The sequence below is a fragment of the Schistosoma haematobium genome, chromosome 4 (assembly GCF_000699445.3).
Source record: "Schistosoma haematobium chromosome 4, whole genome shotgun sequence".
Lineage (NCBI taxonomy): Eukaryota > Metazoa > Platyhelminthes > Trematoda > Strigeidida > Schistosomatidae > Schistosoma > Schistosoma haematobium.
The window spans coordinates 39,686,173-39,707,669 of record NC_067199.1 but is presented as its reverse complement, the minus strand read 5'-3'; positions in this window follow the sequence as shown (position 1 = coordinate 39,707,669).

Genomic DNA, 21,497 nt, shown 5'->3' with positions numbered 1-21,497 from the left:
ACCTGAGTTAGTTCATTTTAGGTCGTTGTTCACGCGATCGATCATAATCTACACAATTATCAAATCAAATCAAAAACTCAAATATGATTTAATTAATTACATATTGAATTATTATTTTAACATTGTAACTGAGACCAATGTAAGAACTATTAGACAAAAAGAATAAAAAGCTCTGTTCTATTAATTTAGTTTGATTTGAATTGATTGTAATTCATCGCTTTATCCTTCCTTGAAGAAAACAACATTCAACAGTAGTTTAGTCACTAGTTATTGAATAAATTCGAAAAATCATGGGCTAAGAGTTGTATTATTGGATTGAAAAATTAATGGAATCTTACTTTGATAAGAGATCTTCTGTAGTTACTTCCAAATGTATTTATTTATTGAACTGTACCTGTGTAAGCAAGTATGTTGAGAGAACTGTACTAAAAGACTGACAGAACATATGTCAAACAGTTTGGTTGTGAATGATTTAAACTAACCAGAAGTATCATCATAAGAATACATACAATAGATACAAGTTGTTCAGTAGAAGCTAATACTGTGGTGTGTGCTACTTATATTGACATAACTAGGATATGATATTAGTCGTAAACAGAAGGTCTGGCAGCAGAGAGGCAAGATGATCGAACAGTAAAGAATGGAAACAGGATGCAATTTGTATGAAAATGCAAGAATAATGAAGTCTGAGTCATTTTGAGATAATTGGTGGACATTTTGCAAATTAAGCATTTACTTTATGACATTTAGATTTTATTAACAAGTCCTGTAATTTCGTGTTAAATACATTCGATCGTCCTCACTGGTGTTCTTGTTCACTACAATACTACATTTTGAGTGGAATATAGACAAAAGAACGTTTAACTTTTAAATTGCGTACAATCAGCTGATGAGCCACACAAGACTAACGTAGCAAAAAGTTTATTAATATCTTTACCTTTGTTTTCATTCTTATCTTGTTTCCAAGATATTTCATACTGAGTTCTGTTTGTTTAACTTATATCCTTTACAAAAATTCTTCATTATGATCAAGTCATTTTTAATGTAAGATTAATTATAACTAATCTTATGATTTTGATACTATTCATTCAGATGTTTGATACTCTCATTTCAACTTTTCGAGAAATTGTTTTGTTTCTATGGTAACATGTTCAACCATCATTAATATTAACATATAATTTCAATCAAAACACCAATAACGGGATAATTCTGATTATTTCAAATTGAATTAAAACTGATGCACTTTTCAAAAGTTAGTGGTATAGTGGAATTAGTAGTTGAAAGAGAAACGAGGTAATGTTTTAAGTTAATGGTCAAGTGAAGGAAGACTTGGTGCAAAATAACCATTTCATTGTTTAGTACAAAATTACAGAATGTTTTCATAAAATACGAAAACCATACATTGAATACTTCATTCACACATCTTCCATCAATTGTCTCTTACAAAATTGATTGTTCCTTCATTCCAATTATTATTATTACAATTACTTCATGTTTAAATCCCTGTTCTCTTCAATTCGATTTTCTCAATCTTCTGTTGCCAGACATCCCACTTCTGATTGATGTTACATACTGTTTATATCTGTCGATATAAGTAGCATACACCACAACGTTACTGGGTTCAAGTTGGTGGTGGATGTGGTTGGGTGAACATCAACTCAGATCCAGGTAAATCCAACTGACGAGTTCACCATATATATAAAATTTGTTCATATCCAGTTAATGAGGAACCGATAGTAATCAAAGGTTACTTATCAAATAATATTGTGTGTCAGGTCTAACGTTTTTTTGTAAATTGTATCATAATTACATGAAACAATTGTGGCACATCTTAGTGTCATGTCATTTTGCACAAATGTGAATGTCTATTTGAAAAATGAACCGAAAAGTTCTAGTCAGAAGACATTACATGTGAAATCAATCAATTGTAGATGTGACCAGTAACTGGTCGATAACATGGAGTTAGTAACAAGCTATTTGGTGAATTGATTGAATTCAAGTTGGTTACAGCTTTAATAATCCAAAGATATCATGCGACCTATCAGATTCGAAGGTTTCATACATTAAATAATATCACATATATAGGACTTTCATTTCAAGTTATCATTATGGTATCATACGATTAATTGATTAAAATTCAATATTCCAGTTATCTAATTAATGATATAAGGGAACTACATGGATATTCTGTAGATGATATCTTTACACTAGAACTTAAGGATATTCATTTCAAAGAAGCAGATTATTGTCAATGATTATATTTTAATTTCATTAAGTGATATATAGATATTTGATTAATTTAATGTATTGACATAGGTGTAGGTGAAGATAAATGGAAATAAGTGTCAGTAGAGCCCTGAAAACTCTAGGAAACATTTTATCCAATCAGCACTGAGTAGAAGCCTATCACAAACTTCTAAAAAGCGAAGAGTCGCGTGTTACATTGTCGGTCGGATGATTACCTATCCTGTTACCATGTTTAGTGGCGTTCCAGAAACTTCCAGAAGCCTAAGGCCATCTAAAATGCTATTAATACCCTAGATTTTCTGTACATAAACGAACCATGGAGTAAAGCGTTCTTTCCATATTTTATGCCTTTCCTCTCTTTTTCGAGTTTTGTGTAGATTTTGAATGGGGTTACTAGAACAGTTTAGGAAATTTAATCAGGTGTTCAGTCATAAGATTTATCAATAATAGGAATGGAGGTTTAGCAAGTAGATATTTCTGTACAGTACCAATCTTGAGAGTGATTCGCTAATATATATATGAAATGACCTGTGGAAAATATTAATGCAAATATAATCACTTTCAGTATAGTTAGAGCTAAAACACATCTATTCATTGTCAAACTGACTAATTGTTAATTTCCACTGACCAATTCACTTACGACACACATCCGACGATGTATCAAATCCACTATTGAAATGAAAAGATAGGGAAAATTATTTACCAAGCTGAATCAAACTAGAATATACGGTCTGAACTCTTCAGTAAGGGTATTTTCGACTTCTAATGGTGTGTTTCATTTAAAATATCTTGAGTAACATTTGACTTTGAAATTTCTTACGTACACAAACATGTGATATATGTGTACTCATCAAGCCTATCAATAATTTGCATCCTTTAAACTTGTAATTTAAATTGGTAACACGGTAGAAAAGTCAATTTGAGCGTTTTTCCCATATTACTGAGGGTTTTTAGAATGCTTATTTTTCAGCTCTACGGATTATTACACTAAACAGTGTCTGAATACAATTTATTTACAGATTGATTTTATTTCGGTAATATATTGAATACTTTCCTTGTGGACAACTTTAATGAATCCTAATCATTGTTGGTGTTATTATATGCCCATAAAACTGATAGATTATTATGTTAGTTATCTGAGAAAGAAAAAAGAATAATACTAATAACAATTTTCACTGATAATTTATTCTTTACAGCTTTTAGATATATGCATCAATTCTGTGTAACAATACTCCAGTGATTTCAGATTTTCCCCGGTGGTCTAGCTTCAATTGACTCATGATCTCAACCATTGAAAATACTGTAAGTGTTAACGTAAGTTATTACATTTTTTTCAACAAACATTTTTTAAGAGATCTCGTTATGAATGTTGATTCTTATTCTGTTTCAGAATTCCATTGATGAAAGTAGAGCATCTGATTGAAGGTGGGTAAGCATATAGTCTGGATGTTTATTTTGTCTTAGTCTTTGATACTGTTAAGGAATTGTTTTTAATTAAGTGCTTTTACACACACACACACACACACACACACACCAGTATCCACAATTAAGTCTGCTGAGTTCAGAAAAGTGAGAGAGATATCTGGGAAACGTTTGTATGACTTAATATTTCGTTGAGAATAGGAGGCAACCTTAATAATTATTTTGTTTTGTGAAAATGGCTTAAATTGCTCAATTCTTTTTTTTTCAGATTTCAATGGAAGTTAATAATACCTGTTAGTTACAACGGAGACGTGTAGACGAGACATTAATGGTGTGAATATTTTTGTAGATTGTAATGAAAATTCCTGTTAATAAATGGTTTTTCATTCATGAACCACTTCTCTAATTCGGATCAATTATGTAGAAAAGTTATTTTCCCCGAAAAAAATTGTGTCAAATATCGGGGATAATTAGACCGGAAGTAGACTAGTTGATGTAAATTTTTCTATGGAAAATGGAATGTTTTAAACAAATTTAGCTGAAAAGTAGACTTTTTTGTGAATTTAATGAGGGAAATGAACTAGTTGACTTCGATACAGAAATGTCTTGTAGTGTCTAGTACTATGTCAAGAACACATAGCTTATTCTAGTCTCCACAGGCCAATTTATTTATACTTCTTGAATCGATTATGCACTTGATAAACTTGACTGCTTTTATATGAGCGTATGTGTGTATCGCTTAACCAATGCATCACATATTTTTAAATTATTTTGGTGTGGCTGTAAATATTGAATCACACTTTATCAAAGTGAGTTGGTATGTTCGCCTTCTCTGATCTGTTTCTCCACTTCATTCCTCTGATCGTCTGTCTCGGCCAACGAGTTTATGAGATGGATATACGTTTTCAAAATTCATCCTCATATTTGACGTATTTTATTCCGTTGTTCCCTGACGAGAATTAAATCGATTATTATAAATGAGAGTAGACGGCGTGCATATTTTGCTGACATCATCATTCTATTAAATCGAAGTCAGATCAACGAGCCATTAAGGTTCCTTCAAGGAAGACATTTAGAAGGAAAATTCCACTATTTCCCTGAATTTACACCGAATTCCTCTTAAAGTATGACTTTTATGTCCTTCCAAGCCTCCCTATGTATTTATCCATCATAGTTTGCTTGGAGTTGGCGATGATAATATATATCTACTCCAAAAACACTACCACAAACCTCTAGGTAATTAGTACACACTTATAAAGTGTCGACTACAGACGGTTAATGAATTCCTGAAGCTGTCAAGTGGACATTTTATTTTTATGTCAGTTCTCTCAAAAAAACACGCGACCATTGATCAATTCTATTCAAATAACACATATGGGTGAAAAATATCTCACTTCCTTCCAGTGATTTGTTAACTGATATGAACCAAGTGCCAATGGTATTAATAACAATACAGTAACTTCGTTTTCTCACTATCATAGTCAGAATCTTAAATGCGAATGTCAAAACAGTTCTGTGGTACGGAGCTGAAACTTACAGAACTACCACAACCATCATCCAAATAGTACAAGTATTTGTAATTAATTGTCCACTCAATTTCCGTTGACCGGATACCATGAGCAACAGCTTACTATGGGATAGGACTAACCAGCTTCCATATGAAGAGGAAATTAGTAGAGGATGCTGTGAGTCGATAAGACTTATATTACGAAAATCATCAAACTACATCATGATGCGAGCCTTAATTTGGAATCCTGAAGGGAAACGGAAAAGAGGAAGACCAAAGAACACAGTGAATCCAGAATGGGAAGTAGAAATGAAAAGGATGAATAGAAGCTGGAAAGAAGTGGAAGGGATTTCTCAGGATGAAGTTGAATGCCTATGCTTCTCGACGAGTGGTAAAAGGCGTAAGCAAGTAAGTATGTAAGTAATTAAGTTTCCGCTGAACTTCAAAAAATTACCTGAAATTTGTGGAACAGTTTCTACGTTGCCTACATACGTTTTGTAAAATTGTAAAGTGCAATATGTAAGGATATCATTATGTACCAAAAGAGATTCAGTGTCTTTATTTGCATTAAGTCAAACTTTTATATAAACATTCGATCAAGCTTCTTTAGAAAGATAATATCAGTTAACGTTATCAAAGGATATATAAGGTTTGACAAGAAATCACAACACAGACATGTTCAGTCATGAATACGGAAAAGTATACTGAATAACATTGTACGAGTTGAGGACAACTATGTTTGATACTTAAAACATATATTTCTTTATCTAGTTGATTATTTGTGAATGTAACAACTATACATGGTCTATTTACTCTTCGTATTGTGGAAATGGTGTACTGTAAACAAGAAAAACATGCAACACATCATATTCTTCGTAAGTTTCATGATGCTTTGTAGCATTTTACGCTATAAATCATGCTAGAATTCATCCGAATATGTTATCATCAGGAATGTGACATGTGTACAACGCAACATTTTCATAAAATTCGTAGACTGATTTGATAAACTTGTTTATTGTGCCTGTGACGAAACATTCGTCTCTTAATTACGGTTGAAGTATACTAGCATTAATAACGTTTTACAGTTTTATGAGCTATTGTTGTTTACAACAACAAGAAACATAGTTTAGGTTAAAACTTAGTCAGGAAGGACTTCTTTAACTGAATATAGTTATCTCTCTTACTCCCATCTATTTATAGTCTATACCACGTCTGATAACTCTGAAAGCCACTGAACTGCACCGTCAATAGGGCTGCTCCAGCACTTACATACAATTCTTGTAGAAATCCAAAATACCGCTTAATCAGTAAGTTAGACATCTCTATAATTAACTACATATATCTGTGAAAGTTAATGTCTTTCAGATTATAGTAAAAGATATAATGAGGTATTTGTATAGCTGCAAACGAACATCAAACATTTTCTGAGAATTTCGAAACTTCGTAACTTGCACTTACCCATGAAGATTATAGTTTTTATAGTTTTTTTATATCTCTGACAGTGATACTGTCGATTTGCTTATGCATACACATAATTACTTCATCTTCGGATGAAGTGATATCACTAGCTTGCTATATTTATCATCAGTTAACAACCTTCTAATCAGTAGATGACAAACCATGTACAATCAACTAACAGATGTAAAGATACATCCTTCCAGTTGCATGATGTTACGGAATAATGATTAACAATTAAGAAACTTAGACCTAGATTCACATGATTTTCAGAATGAACGTAATAGATGTGAGTAGTCTACAAAGACAATAGTATGATTCTTTTACATGTTGAAATTCACTCAATGCATTATTGAGTCCATCCCAGATTTAAAAAAACACCTTCTGAGGAACAAGGAAATGAAACTTTACACTAAAAAAATGTTGTTTGTCGGAAATTTTGTGGTTTTCTAATATCAACAGACTAGGCAGTATGTGAATACCAAAAAATTATGTTAGTCTACACACATACAACCAACCTCAAGCACTTCAAACACAAAATGCCCTCTATGAACCAGCTGTATAAAGCCATTGAAACGAAAAAGTGAACAATTTTTAAAATGATTAATTCATCAATCGTGTCAGCTTGACTATATCTCCGCTTACTTCATATACACTATTAACCATATCTGCTTCATAATATTAAATAGGATTACTTTTATTTCTGATAATATAGACCACAGTGCACAAACACGTGGCTACCAGAACTCAGTAGCTAAGTGGATAACGCGATGACGTTTGAAGCGAATGGTACTGGGTTCGAGTCGCTCCCGGAGTGAACATCAACTGCGGGATGCAGGTACATCCAACTGACGAGTCCCAAATAGGCCAAAACGCACGTCAAACTGGGTTCCACTGGTAGCCAATATCAATCTTCTCTTAAAAAAGAATTTTACAAAAGTTTCAAAAAATTAACGATCTTGTTGAAAAACGTTTCTGATATGAAGAAAAAACGACAAACATAAATGGTATAATAATAATAAACTGAATAATAATCAAGCAAACTTCTATGAGGTAATAATCATAACAGATTAGAGATTAAAATTGTAAGATCGATAATAATCAAGTAAAAGGGACGAAGAAAGGAGGAAACTCCGAAACACACCAATAAAGGGAATTAGAGCTAAGGAAGGATGAGAAGTTGAATGAATCGTTTTTTCACGCAAAGTTCGGGCTTGAGTTCGTGGATTGCCAATGTCTCAACAATCCATAAACTACTGATTCGACATCCCTTCGATCCAATTCATTTGACTGTGTAGATTACTTTAGAAGAAGACTCTTTTGAAGCGATGTGTTCACAGTTGATTAAATGTTCCTGTATTGAACTGGTAATTGATTTGCATTCTCCTTTTAAAAACCATGCCGGATAGTGTTCTGAGATGCGCTTGGAAAGTGATCGCTTTGTGCAGCCAATGTAATCTGCTCCACATGAGCAAGTAAATGTATAGATGTACATTGGTGTGGTCAAAAGCGCAAGATTATCCTTAACACATCCATAGATGGTAAGCTGGCTATCGAAAACAATACGGAGCTTAGCTGGCTAGAACGTTCAATCTAACGATTTCGAAATCCGTTTATTCAAAATCTCAACAGCCGTATCTCCTTTGAATTCCATATTCATAAACAATGTTTTCTTCTGTATTGTCGATGATTTTTCATGATGAAGTCTAGGTGTTAAGTTGCTATGGACGAATCTCGGTGGATGACCGTTTCTAATGAGAGTCTTTCGAAGTTGAAATAGTTCTTCATCTATTGTGTCAGTAGAACATATTCGCCTGATCCTTGAGGATGAAGAATGGATTAAGTTCTTCTTTCTACTCAATGGGACTCAGCTGTGGAAATTTGTGTACTGTCCATTTCAGGTCAGTTTCCTATATATAGATCTCTGTAAAAACCATCCAGCCTTATTTCCAATCGGACATCAAGAAAATGAAATTCCTCGTTTGCCTCTGCTTCCAAAGTGAATTGATTTGAGGGGTGATAATTATTGAAACTATTCGAAATATCATTGAGGTTCATATCTTCACGAATAATGAAAATATCATCCATATATTTCTGATATAAATGCCCTGGTATGGTCGAGAGTGGGGTGGGCCTGCCCTCCCTTTCGAAATGCTCTCACATGGCCAAACGTGTACAGCCTCTACCAGAGAAGTCCTACTCACTGCCTTCTCGTGGCGGGGGTGTTGTTTACGAAAATGAGAGGATAAAAAGCGAATGTCCGGTGCTTTACCCGGATTCCAAACCAATGGTGCACATTGGCTCCAGTATCCTGCGGGAAAAAATGGCATATGAACCAATTGTTGGTCACCGGCTTCCATGGGACTGCATCTCCTCACGATGATCCACTGCCTTCTGGGTTAGACCTTTAGGTCAAAGGCTCGGGGTGTGGCCCCCTAAGAAAACCACCTGGTTCGGTCTGGGCACCCGGGCAGTATCACAACCCTCACACAAAAGTGTGGCGCATATACATTTGGTGCCCTCTTGTACCAATATTTATGTGTTCAAATAAATGATAAATGATCGAAGTACCGTATTTTGTAGATTGACCATGAAACAATCAGCCAAGAGGAGACCTAATCGAGAATCCATTGCAACTCCATTTGTTTGTCTATAGAAATCTTCATTACATCTAAATTGTACACTGAGGCTATATCGTAAAAGTAGCTCTTTTAGATAATGTTTTAAGATGGAAATATCAGGGTCATATAAAAAGCATATAGTTTCTGTGAGAGGAACATTCGTAAAAAGAGAAGTGACATTCAATGAGATAATTTTCCTACCACTTACATTGATATTTCTAATTGAGTCGACAAAGTCAAAGGAATCACGAGAGTTGTATCTATTGATATGATTTTTAACGGGTTGTAAAATATCAGCTAACCATTTAGCAACCAGGTGATACGGAGATTTGTTCATATCAAGTATAAGACGTCGATGTGTATTATTTTTATGAACTTTTGGTAGTTCATATAGTGTTGGTATAAAGGAATCCGATGGTTTAAGATGTTCATATAGGTCACAATTGATAATAAACTCATGTTTCATCTTCCTTAGAATTTTAACGATCATCTATTCCGTTTTTTCAGTTGCGTCATTTTGAACGGTTTTTTTTGGAGAATTTGACAGAATCAGATAATATCGAAGATTGTTTGGTAATATAGTCAAGACAATTCATAAGGAAAATTCCTGAACTCTTGTCTGGGTGACATTACACTAAGTCCTGATTTCTCCGAAGGTCAGATAATTATTAGAAAATGTTCTGAATTAAGATGATCATTTAACATCTAATGAAAATATCAATCAACAAATTGAGAAATACAAACTGATATCATAATATTTAAAATGCTAAAAACACATGGTATTGTTTGGCTTGTATCTTCCCATTGAGGTTTAAGACTGCAACTGATCAGTCTGTTATTGGCATATGTGCATTCTGTGCGTATGCCTCGATATTGCCTTGATTTACATCCAGCTGACGAGTCCCAAATAGGACGAAACGCGCGTCCAGGATTCCACTGCTAGCCACTATCCATCATTGTTTACAAAAATATGCTAAAAACAGTTTATATTACATATTGAATATCACCTAAGAAATAATGACAGCCCCTATTCATTGAAGAAATTTATAATAGAATTAGAAAATGATAATTTTTGGCATAACACTAAAAGGATTGGTAATTGATTTAGTTACATCACTATTTAAGTACTGTCTATTTAAAAGTAGTGTGTTCACTTCAAAATCCACAGTACACGTATTAGGTTCTTACCAGGCATGATATATATATATATATATATATATATATATCCAATTTCTGAATAGTATTTGTAAAATAGTCTTCAAATGTATTATCAGATTTGATCTATTAACAAATTAATTTGCAGGATAATAAATACCAATGGTAGTGTAATGAACGAGTGTACAGGTGGTAATAACCACTTGAGTTTTAATACTTAATTACTGAGTACTTTCATAAAACATGAAAATCATACATTCAATACTTCATTTGCAAATCTTCCATCAATTGTCTCTAACTTTGTCATTCTTTCATTGTTATAACAATTACCCTCTGTTTCCATTCCCTTTGATTCGATCTTCCCAACCTTCTACTGTCAGGTATTCCAATTCTAATTGATGCTATATACTGGTTATGTTGATGTAAGTAGTATACATCACAATAGTTTAACTCTAAAGTATTTAAGTTAACTGTTAAATAATAAATGATGACAGAATAAACTTTATAATTATTTGTTTTAATTTCATTGAACTAACTGTTTACAAGCACAAATATTGACGTCAGTTGAAACTTAATTTCTCGTAAAACGTTACAAATGAATGGAGTTTTTCTCAAAATAATATTTTTCATGCTATGGATAACTTCAGAAATAGGAAACTTTCAGAACAACAACATATTTAAAGCAAGGATTAATTATATGATCAATTACATTCGCTCTGAATAAGTTTCGATCATTTCGTCTGACAGAAAGTTGAAATTATTTCAATTTCAATCTCCAAGATTATTCAGATACAATTTTTACATGTAGTGTCTTCATTATATGCAATTCTTAATTTCTATTGAACTGTTTGTTGAGATTTTAACGAGTGTTTGTACTAAACTTGCTTATGTTAAATAAAAGGGCTGAATTATTGTATCTAAAGAATCTGTTGGGATATTTAGAAAAATATACCAATAATTATCCTGTTAAGTCTAATGGTGTCCTTGGACTTTAAATGGACACTTCCTATTGGTTAATGTTTATTAAAGTTGTCAAATATTGTACAAATGTTGTTTTCTATTTTATGGTACGATGTGGTCTGTTTAATTGATATATAAACAGAGTATGTCTGAAATTTAGTGATTCATATATCAGAGGCTGAGGCTTGCGTTTTGTGCTCCACTGGTTGGGCTAGACAGGGGAGCGAGATCAATCGGAACTCTAGGCCGTTCTTACGTGTTTTACGTATCATTGGTCCGATCGATAATTCGCTTCGCTACAATCTTCAGTCACAAGACACAACAGAATCAAAGAGATAAAATCTACATAGAATGGTCTTGTAGAGATTACTTTTAAATGGTAGACGATATTCGTCATAGATTGACTTCAGTTGAAGTACAAATTATAACACAAGAACATTAGACAGATGTTTTGTCTCAGTGTGGGACTCTTCAGGGGCATAAACTAGCAACCCCACAAGGGATTGAACCGAATAACTTTTAGTCTCTCGGATAACTTTTGACAATTAGTTGAATTTATTGGCGTCTAACGGTACACACTCTCAACTTCAGTAATACTGGAAAGAACAAACTGTCCAATGCGGCTAAACGTTTAGTAGTATATTCGAAAAGATCAATCTGCGACAAGTACCACTAAAAATTAACTATCTATGGATCCTTGAATGATTTCAAGACAGAAAAAAGACAGCGATTTTTAATAAATATGTTAAGTACAAACGTACTGCCTAACTAGTAACAGAAATTTGATGTCTACATAACCTGGAGACAGAAAGAAAAGTTCCAAGACTTTCTCTTAGTATAAGATTTCAGATAGTATCTTCTTGCAATGACATCAACCTATGAAGACAAAAATCTTCGAATTACTATTGTAGTGAACAAGAACACCAGTGGAGAACCATATAGTAAATCGTTAGTTTGCAAAATATCAATCCATCATATCAAACTTGACTGTTCCTGTTGCAAACATCAATCCATTGTCTCAGGTTTCATTGTTTATGAGTTTTCATACCAATTGCATCCCGTTCCCGTTCTTTCCTCATCGACCTTCTACTAAAATACATTCTATGTCTGACCACCGTTGTATACTACTTGTGTGGATATAAGTAACTCACACAACACTATGAGACGCGGATTGGGTGAAAAGATAGTTCTGATTTATGATAGCATGCTCAAACTGTTTGCCCCCCCCCAAAAAAAAAACACAAAAACTGATCATGAATGACCATGAAAATCTATGCCACACATTCACATTTATGTTTGGTTGAGTACGTTGCTTCATTATATCATTTACCATGATTAATAGTAAATCATGTATATTTGTAATTAATTCGAGTGATCAATTATATATCCATAGATACAGATCTACTGTATACCTCGCTATGATAACCTATAATTTACATAAATAATACACTAATACAATCTAATGATACAGTCCTTTCGGATTTTTCGTTTTAACAAAATTAACTTTATTTAATCTATACAATGCAGTACATAACATGGTCTCACAATGAATAGTAATAATAATCACTGACTATAATGCAAAAAGATAAGAAAATATTGTTTTGTTTTTTTTTGAAATGTAAAAATTGGCTGCAATTAAACTCAACTTCATTTCGTAATTATGTCAGTTTAGTTAGCGACCAATCAGAATGAATCGGGAATTATCATATCCGCCATCTTTGTGTGCAATGGCGGTCGGCTTTCCTCGTTCTGTGTATTTTTTTCCCGCTGTTTCTTTTGTTTTACTGCATAATTTAATAATATTTCAGTATACTGGAATTCCGCGGTTAATGTAATACTCTTAAGTGTTGGCGCAAATTTTCATTGAATCCGCTTTGTTTTCTCGGATTTTGTTACTGCCACTCAAGTTCATATATTTCTTTATGCAAGTTCAATTGTTTTATCTTATAAATTGTTATTTAACCCTGTAAATACCGCTAATCCATACATTTATGTTACTAATATAAATACATTAAGCCTCTAGTAGTGCTTTCAAAATACCAATGATTAAATGACTATTCATTTCAGTAGAAATGAACGTAATTATTGAAAATAAAATTAGATTTTTATTTGTGTTTTTCTTCGTTCATCTCTTTTACTCTTTCTTCAATTATCAAATCCTTTATGGGTTTACTTTCTACTTAATTATTTATATTTGTAACTAATTATTCTAACATTAGAATTTCGTATTTCATATGTACACGTTTGAAACTTCCTCTCTTTGATGTTAAGAATTGAGATCAATCAGTCGATTTTTGGCTGATATACATTCTAAGTGAAGATCCTCGGTATTTCCACTAACTTATAACTGCTTTTAAGTAGAGTTGATCAGAGAACTAACAATGGAATTCAGAAAGCGTATTTCATCCTATTTGGAACTTATCGACTAAATATACTCAAATCCAGTTCTTCTTGGCTCAAATATCCAACCCATTACATACTTGGAATTTCTTGTTATGCTAAACAACTACAATGAAAAGTATTTTGAACTAAAGTATATTATGTTTGTATTATATTTAGGGCGAATTATAATTCGCATGTTGTTTAGTAGTGAAATTAAAGATGAATATTTTGTTGCATTTAGCATTCACTTTTGACGTCCACAGTGAGATTTCAAGCCACTAGCCATAGTTTCAAAGGAGAGAGTTAAAAGTCATTATAACAGCTACTATGATTCTAAACGAGTATAATAACTGTAAGGATTAATGTTTTTTTGTGATTTATTAGCCTAGTAGTTAAAACTATTTCATTTGAATCTATAGGTACTGTGTACAATTGTAAGTGTAAACAGTAACACTTTGATTCAAGTTTATCCTGCTGACGAGACTTTATAAAATGAGTATTCCAGATTCCACAGTTACTAACTATCCAAAATATAAATAACTTGCAAATGCAAGGATGCTCAAACAGTTTGTATTAAAATCTCATTTATTATGATTAAAGTCAATCATACGTATTAATAGCTTACAGTTATGAATCATTTATTTTTTGCAAGTGCTTTTAACAATGATGGTAGATGGTAGGTTACTTTCAGTTGCTTAGTGAGGTAATTATGACTAAAGATGCTTTAGCCTGTGTAGAAAAATCCTTTTAAAAAGTTGCGACTTATTTTGATGTGAATTTTTGAATTTCTAGTGAGAAGTTATATCTAATGAAGTTCAACAATGCTGTATGAGGTAGCTATATTCAATGGTATCAGATGATTAGTATTTAAGAATATAAACTATAGTCTAAAATTAACATATTCCTCAGTAAATCTTAAAGCTTTTGGTTCGATCTTACACAGAGTATTGGTTGAATATAACCAAAGTGTCTTCAACTAGATTAAAATACCTATTCAGAATTTTCTTGTCTTTAGTATCTTACCAGCTGATGCCATGTTCATTTGTTTATAAACAAATAGTAGTTGAAAGTATCCCAATATTAAGATATAACGTTATCGGTTTAATCAAATAGAAACAAAATAATTATTTAATATGTTGATTTAATGAATACTTAGAATCAATCACTTGTGCATGCTCGCATATATTGAATTCTACCATGTAGAATATGTATTCAACCATAGTATGAATGTAATTAAGGTCAAAGAGAATACTGTATTTTTATTGTATCCAACAATATACATAGATGATCATGAATTTATATATGAATCTATATCACATATCAGATCAAGTTGTATATGATTCTCTGACTTATTCAACTCGAGTTGTAGTAAAAATAAGGCTTTCGTATATTTTAGATTCGGTAAGATCCAACATTACAGGGAATAATTCAGTCATTTGTATTTGATGATAAGTGTAAAAACCATCATGAACAATTTGAATAGGCTTAACATCATTATGACCATCACTATAAATACTATATACAGCTAATCTTTATTTGATTTATTGCACGTCAATTCCCGCATGATTTGTAAAAAGTACAGTTGTACATACTATATACTACTCAAAATGAATTAGATTTATGATAAAAGACACTATGATATTAAAGAATATAAATGAAATAATCGAATACAGAAACTCAGTTCTATATTCATATAAGTGTTCCACTAATGTAAACGATAAAGTTTTGAATGTGTTGTGTTTTGTATCAAAATTTAATTGAGTCATGAGTTTGGCTACTGTTGAGATTGTTCAATCCGATGTTAGTTGGTTTTCTGTCCTATGCCCCTGTCAACTATCACGTGGCAAAATCTCCAATCATAATACCAACTTCTATGGCCTTGTTCATGTGTTAAACCAATGATGAGTCAAACAGCACTAGGAGTTTTGAGTCAGCTGTGAGTCCTTATTGGTCCTCCGTACAGTAGCTTCTCGTCTAACTCAATCCGTCCAATCCAGAACATAAATATCAGCCTCCACTGTATGAATTGTATATTTCAGAAATACAAGCAAACCAGACAACATCACACCATAAAATGAAAAAGAATAATTAAACAAGGTCAAGCCAAAAGTGGCTGTGAGTGTGAGATACGGTGACTGATAAATTGGGAATAAGTTAAGAATGTTGAATCTTACAACAGTGGACAACAGGTCAAATGAAAGCTTATGATAAAGGAAATATATATAATATATAGTCTAGTTGCTCAATAATTATCCAACAAGAATATGTGTAATAATAATCTGTAGTAACTCTTGACAGTTACCATAGATTTGTTCTTCGTTCAAATATAACAGTTAGCAATTTTATTTGGGATTTATCTATAGTGTTAATATGCTTAATTTAATTGAGTTATACTGAAATGTAGCCTAACCTCACCTCCTGAATTGCACGGATTCATATATCGGTTGAACAAAAAATCTCACCATAAAAAATACATTAACTGGGTAAGTACTTGGGAACTGTGTTGCTGTAAAATGCCTTCCATCTCTTAATTTGTCTGCACAGATATCAGTCAGATAAAAAGTATTACAATATATCCACTTTTAAATGTGGCTAACTGAGGGTATGGACTTAATTTGAGAAAAAATTAGAATCTTGAATAGAAACAAAACAACTTAACCCATAAAACTCTCAGAAGCCTAATACTAAGAAACACCCGACAATAAAAAACATTGAAATCGACTCAAAATTATGCTTGAAAAGGAAGATGATAGCCGTCCGCTAGGACAGAAAAAGAGTGATAAAAACAGATTTGTAAACGTAGACAGTTATATTACCGACGATAACCAAACATTTACCGTAGAAATAGAACAATTTGTCAACCACAAGTGAATACATTTCATTAACTTACATCTTTTTTTCAAGTTTAATATAATGTTTTCCAGAAAGGCTATGAAAACTTTACAATTAAGCCATTTACCTTAGAAATTATTTATTCTAGCTAGCGTTTATTTTTGCAAGGTTGTTTTTTTACATAATTTAGTTGTTGACCCCATACTGAAATCACCAGACTACATCATGAGGTAAGCCTTGGCTTGGAACCCTGATGGAAAAACGAAAAGAGGAAGACCAAAGAACATATTGCGTCAGGAATCAGAAACCGACATCAAAAGAATAAATAAAAACTGGAAACAATTAAAAACGATTGCCCAGGACAGAGTTCGATAGATGCCTGTGCCTAAGAAGATGAAACATAACACATTCAAATGAAGTTCCAAACAACCGACGTTAGAGTAAATAAAATCTACTTACTTACTTACGCCTGTTACTCCCAATAGAGCATATGCCGCCGACCAGCTTTCTACAACACACTCTGTTCTGAGCCTTCCTTTCTAGTTCTATCTAATTGTTCTCATGCCTGTCTCCATTTCTCGGCTTAATGTGCTCCTTGGTCTTTCTCTTCTCCTTGGGTCTTCTTTGGATTCCAAATGAAAGCTTGCATTGTGATGCAGTTAGGTGCTTTCCTCAATGTGTGTCCTATCCACTTCCCGCGCTTCTTCCTGATTTTTTACTCCGCTGGAATCTGTTTTGTCCTCTCCCATAGTAGATTGTTTTTGATTGTGTCTGGCCAACGGATCTGAAATATTTTGTGTAGACAGCTGTTAATAAACACTTGTATTTTCTTGATGATAGTTTTCGTAGTTCGCCAAATTTCACACCCCATTCAGTAGAACTGTCTTGACATTGGTATTGAAAATTCTGACCTTGGTGTTGGTTGACAATTGTTTTGAGTTCTGGATGTTCTTCAGTTGTAGATATGCTTTTCTTGCTTCGCTGGTCCGCGCTTTGACATCGGCATCAGATCCACCGAGTTCATCTATGATGTTACCCATACATGTAAAGGTTTTTATATCTTCCAAATCTTCTCCGTCAATTGTGACTGGATTGTTGCATGCTGTGTTGTATCGGAGAATCTTGCTTTTCCCTTTGTGTATATTGAGACCTACTGCTGCCACACTGGTCATCTTGTCCTGCATTTGTTGCTGCGTGTGCGACAGAAGAGGCAGATCATCTGCGAAGTCTAGATCGTCCAGCTGCATCCTAGCTGTTAGTAAATAAGAATAATAGAGTATTTATTTGATATAATTATTTATTGATAATATAGACATTGATATTAAATTATTGAGTTAATGAAATTGAAACGTGTTAAAGTTACAGAAATTCAAACCATGTGACATTGAATATACTTTATTTTCATCACTCTGTGAAGTGAATTTTTAGAATGTATTATACTACTCACAAGTAGTTTGTCAACATTTTAATGACTCATTTTATTAAACATTTGAAATATATTTTGAATTCCATGTAATAGTTTATTAGGTTTTATCACAATAATTTATATTTTAATAGCCTATTAATTACCTACTGAGTCTATAATTCACGATCTCATTTATGTTTTAATCAATTCTGTGCAATTATACTTACTAGATAAATTGATTTGACCAAGTTAATCATATGCTGTATATCTAAACTCTTTTGATGTTAATCCATTTATAGACTGTCTTCAAGATTCTTCAACGTTATTAACTGAAGATGGTTTAAATAGTAATTTCAAAAGTTGATTGTAATGACTACTAAGTTGGAATCCTTTGGTCTATATTGTTGACACAACACATTCAAAAACTTTATCGTTTACACTAGTGGAACACTTATATGAATATAGAACTAAGTTTCCGTATTCGATTATTTCATTTATATTCTTTAAAATCATAGTGTCCTTTATTATAATTCTAGCACAAAATTACCGAATTACTTGATCAAGTAGAAAGACCATCCTTCAATACTTCATTTACAAAATGTTCATTAATTGTCTCAGACTTCATTATTCTTTCATTTCCATACTAATAACTTTCTGTTCCTGTTCTTTCCTCTTTGATCTTCTCAACTTCCTTTTACCCAGCATTCTGTTACTGATTGGCGTTAATTACTTACGCCTGTTACTCCTAATGGAGCATAGGCCGCAGACCAGCATTCTTCAACCCACTCTGTCCTGGGCCCTCTTTTCTAATTCCATCCAATTCTTGTTCATTTTTCTCATGTCTATCTCCATTTCCCGGCGTAGTGTGTTCTTTGGTCTTCCTCTTTTCCTTTGACCTTGAGGATTCCATGTGAGGGCTTGTCTTGTGACGCAGTTGGGTGCTTTCCTCAATGTGTGTCCTATCCACTTCCAGCGCTTCTTCCTGATTTCCTCCTCCTCTGGGATCTGGTTTGTTCTTTTCCACAGTTAGTTGTTGCTAATTGGCGTTATATACTATTTATGTCAATATAAGTAGCACATATCACATTATCATGAACAAAATGGACATTTTATAGTTACTAACCTTATTTCCTTCTTTATTACGTATATGTACTAGACTAATTATGGTTTCCCTATCTTCAAAACTTACATGACTAATACATTGTTTCACAACTATTTTTTTTGTTAAATTATTCACTTTCAAGTTATTGATTAACCATAACCATGTTTACTATTTCCTTCTTGTACTGTTCTGGTATTAGTTCCTTTTTTTTAAAATTGCCTCTTAAAGAAAATGAAAAACATTTGACTTTATCATCTCAATGGAATTGTAATGCCAAGTTGTTGATGTTTTCTGTTGTGTTTTTTTATTTTATTCCCATATGAATGTTTTATGGAATTCTTCTAATCAATATATTTGATAAATCTTTAAAGTTTGGGCAAGCATCTATGTAAGTTTTATTTTAAAGAAAGAAAAAATACACATGAATTTAAGCATTATAGTTACTACTGAAATGATTAATAAGTAATATCACATTGTAAAATATTAGTATCCAACCACAGCCTTTGCTATGAAGATATTTAAAGGTGGGGCGGGGTAACATGTTTGTAGAATAAATGAATGTTGGTTAGCAGTGGGATAAGTGATGTGCGTTTTAACCTATTTAAGACTCATACAAATGAATGTACTTTTATTCCAGTGTTGTCGCTTTTATTGTTGACATAATACTTTTCATTTTAAACACTATTGTATTATCCATTTAACTAGTATGTCTAGATAGCGTTTAACTTTTTTCAATGGGTATGAAATTTATATCATTATTCTTAACAGTTTAAAATACAGAAATATCTAGTTATTGGGTTTCAAATTGAACTAAATAAGTATCTTGTATTCTACTGTTATTGAAAATCCACCTAATTTATAATAAGTGTGACATAAGGGCTTTATCGATTCAGTCAATATACAACGCACAATACGCCAACTAACTAACATACTTACGTCTGTTAACCCTCGTGGAAGAGCATAGACCGCCTACCAGAACTCTCCATCCAACCATATCCTGGGCAAACCTTTGAAGTACTTTCCAGTTGTTATTCTTGTTGCTCTGGTTTTTAGAAAGGGTATCGGCCTCGTGACTTCCGAAGGAACTCGGCTTTCATCATGAGGCGTTATAGTTGTTCTAAATGAAGACCTTCTAACTCCCAGGGCAGAGTTTATATGGTTTGAATTATTTTTTTCCGGTTAGCGTTTTTTTAGTAAGTTAGTTTTCTACGAGATGGGGTCGTTAATCCTATGCCCAACCATGATCCTTTACACAGGCTTGAGACCGGTAGTAACTCTGGAAGACATATAGGCGGAGTGAGTTCACCAACAAAGATTTATCAGAATTTAGTCTTCAATATTAACAACCGAATAACCTAACTCCCTACGTATCAATCTCCAAACGATAATCATTTGTGATCATTTAGTTTATTTAAATGATAAAATGATGTAGTGTCACTGAAATTATTGAACGATTATATTTTAATTTCTTGTTAACTAGGTAGATAGACAGGTATTTGAAAGAAAGAAGAAAAAGAAAGACTTATTTCAGTAACATTGTCATTTGATAGTCAATTCGGGTACTTTGTCCTGGATATTAATTATTTTGTGATTTTATCAAGGGGTAAAGAGAAAGAAAATATTTCACATCACAATAGAAAAATATCATTAGATAGATGAATTTAATCAATATAAGAAGTTTTGTTATACAAAATATGTAATTTCCTACTTCGAAGTACTATCTTGTATACAAAGTAAAAAGGAATTAAGTTTATTAATGATGTAAATAAATGTTCGATTGTATTTGATGTTTATGTAAAAATGTAATCAGGTACTGTATTAGTTTAAGAGTCATGGTGATTGATACTATCTAGTTGCCAAAATTTCAAAAGATCTGGTATGGTTAAAACTGGCAGTTGTATACTAAAAATTAAAGCACTTTTATTCATAAATTATCTCTCAATGATTTTCCTAAGGTAAGATTTAAGAAATGTAACTAATAAAGGGATTCAAACGATATTTGATATGAAAATTTTTAATGTACTTTATTTGTTTTACATTTTATAATATACAAAATAGATATGCAGTATCATTTTGTCCTTCCTGTGCTGAAGGATGACTAATTTTCTTTTATCGATCAGTTTTTAAAAGAGCTTATTTGATGACATTCAGCTTTTGATTGAATTGGAATACGATTTTCGTTCTTTTTCATATCAAAAAAATAATTTCCAGTATGAGATGATGATGATGATGATAATAATGATGTTCTTACTGAGCTAATGTAAGAAGATTTTGGTGTTACCTACAAGTATCTCCACAGGCGAAGCATTAAAGTTTAATAAATGTGATACCAGAAAAATTCAATGACAGAATGTAGCATCCTTAATGGATTCAGAGAAAAAATCATCTGCAAAATGAAAAATTCTCTAA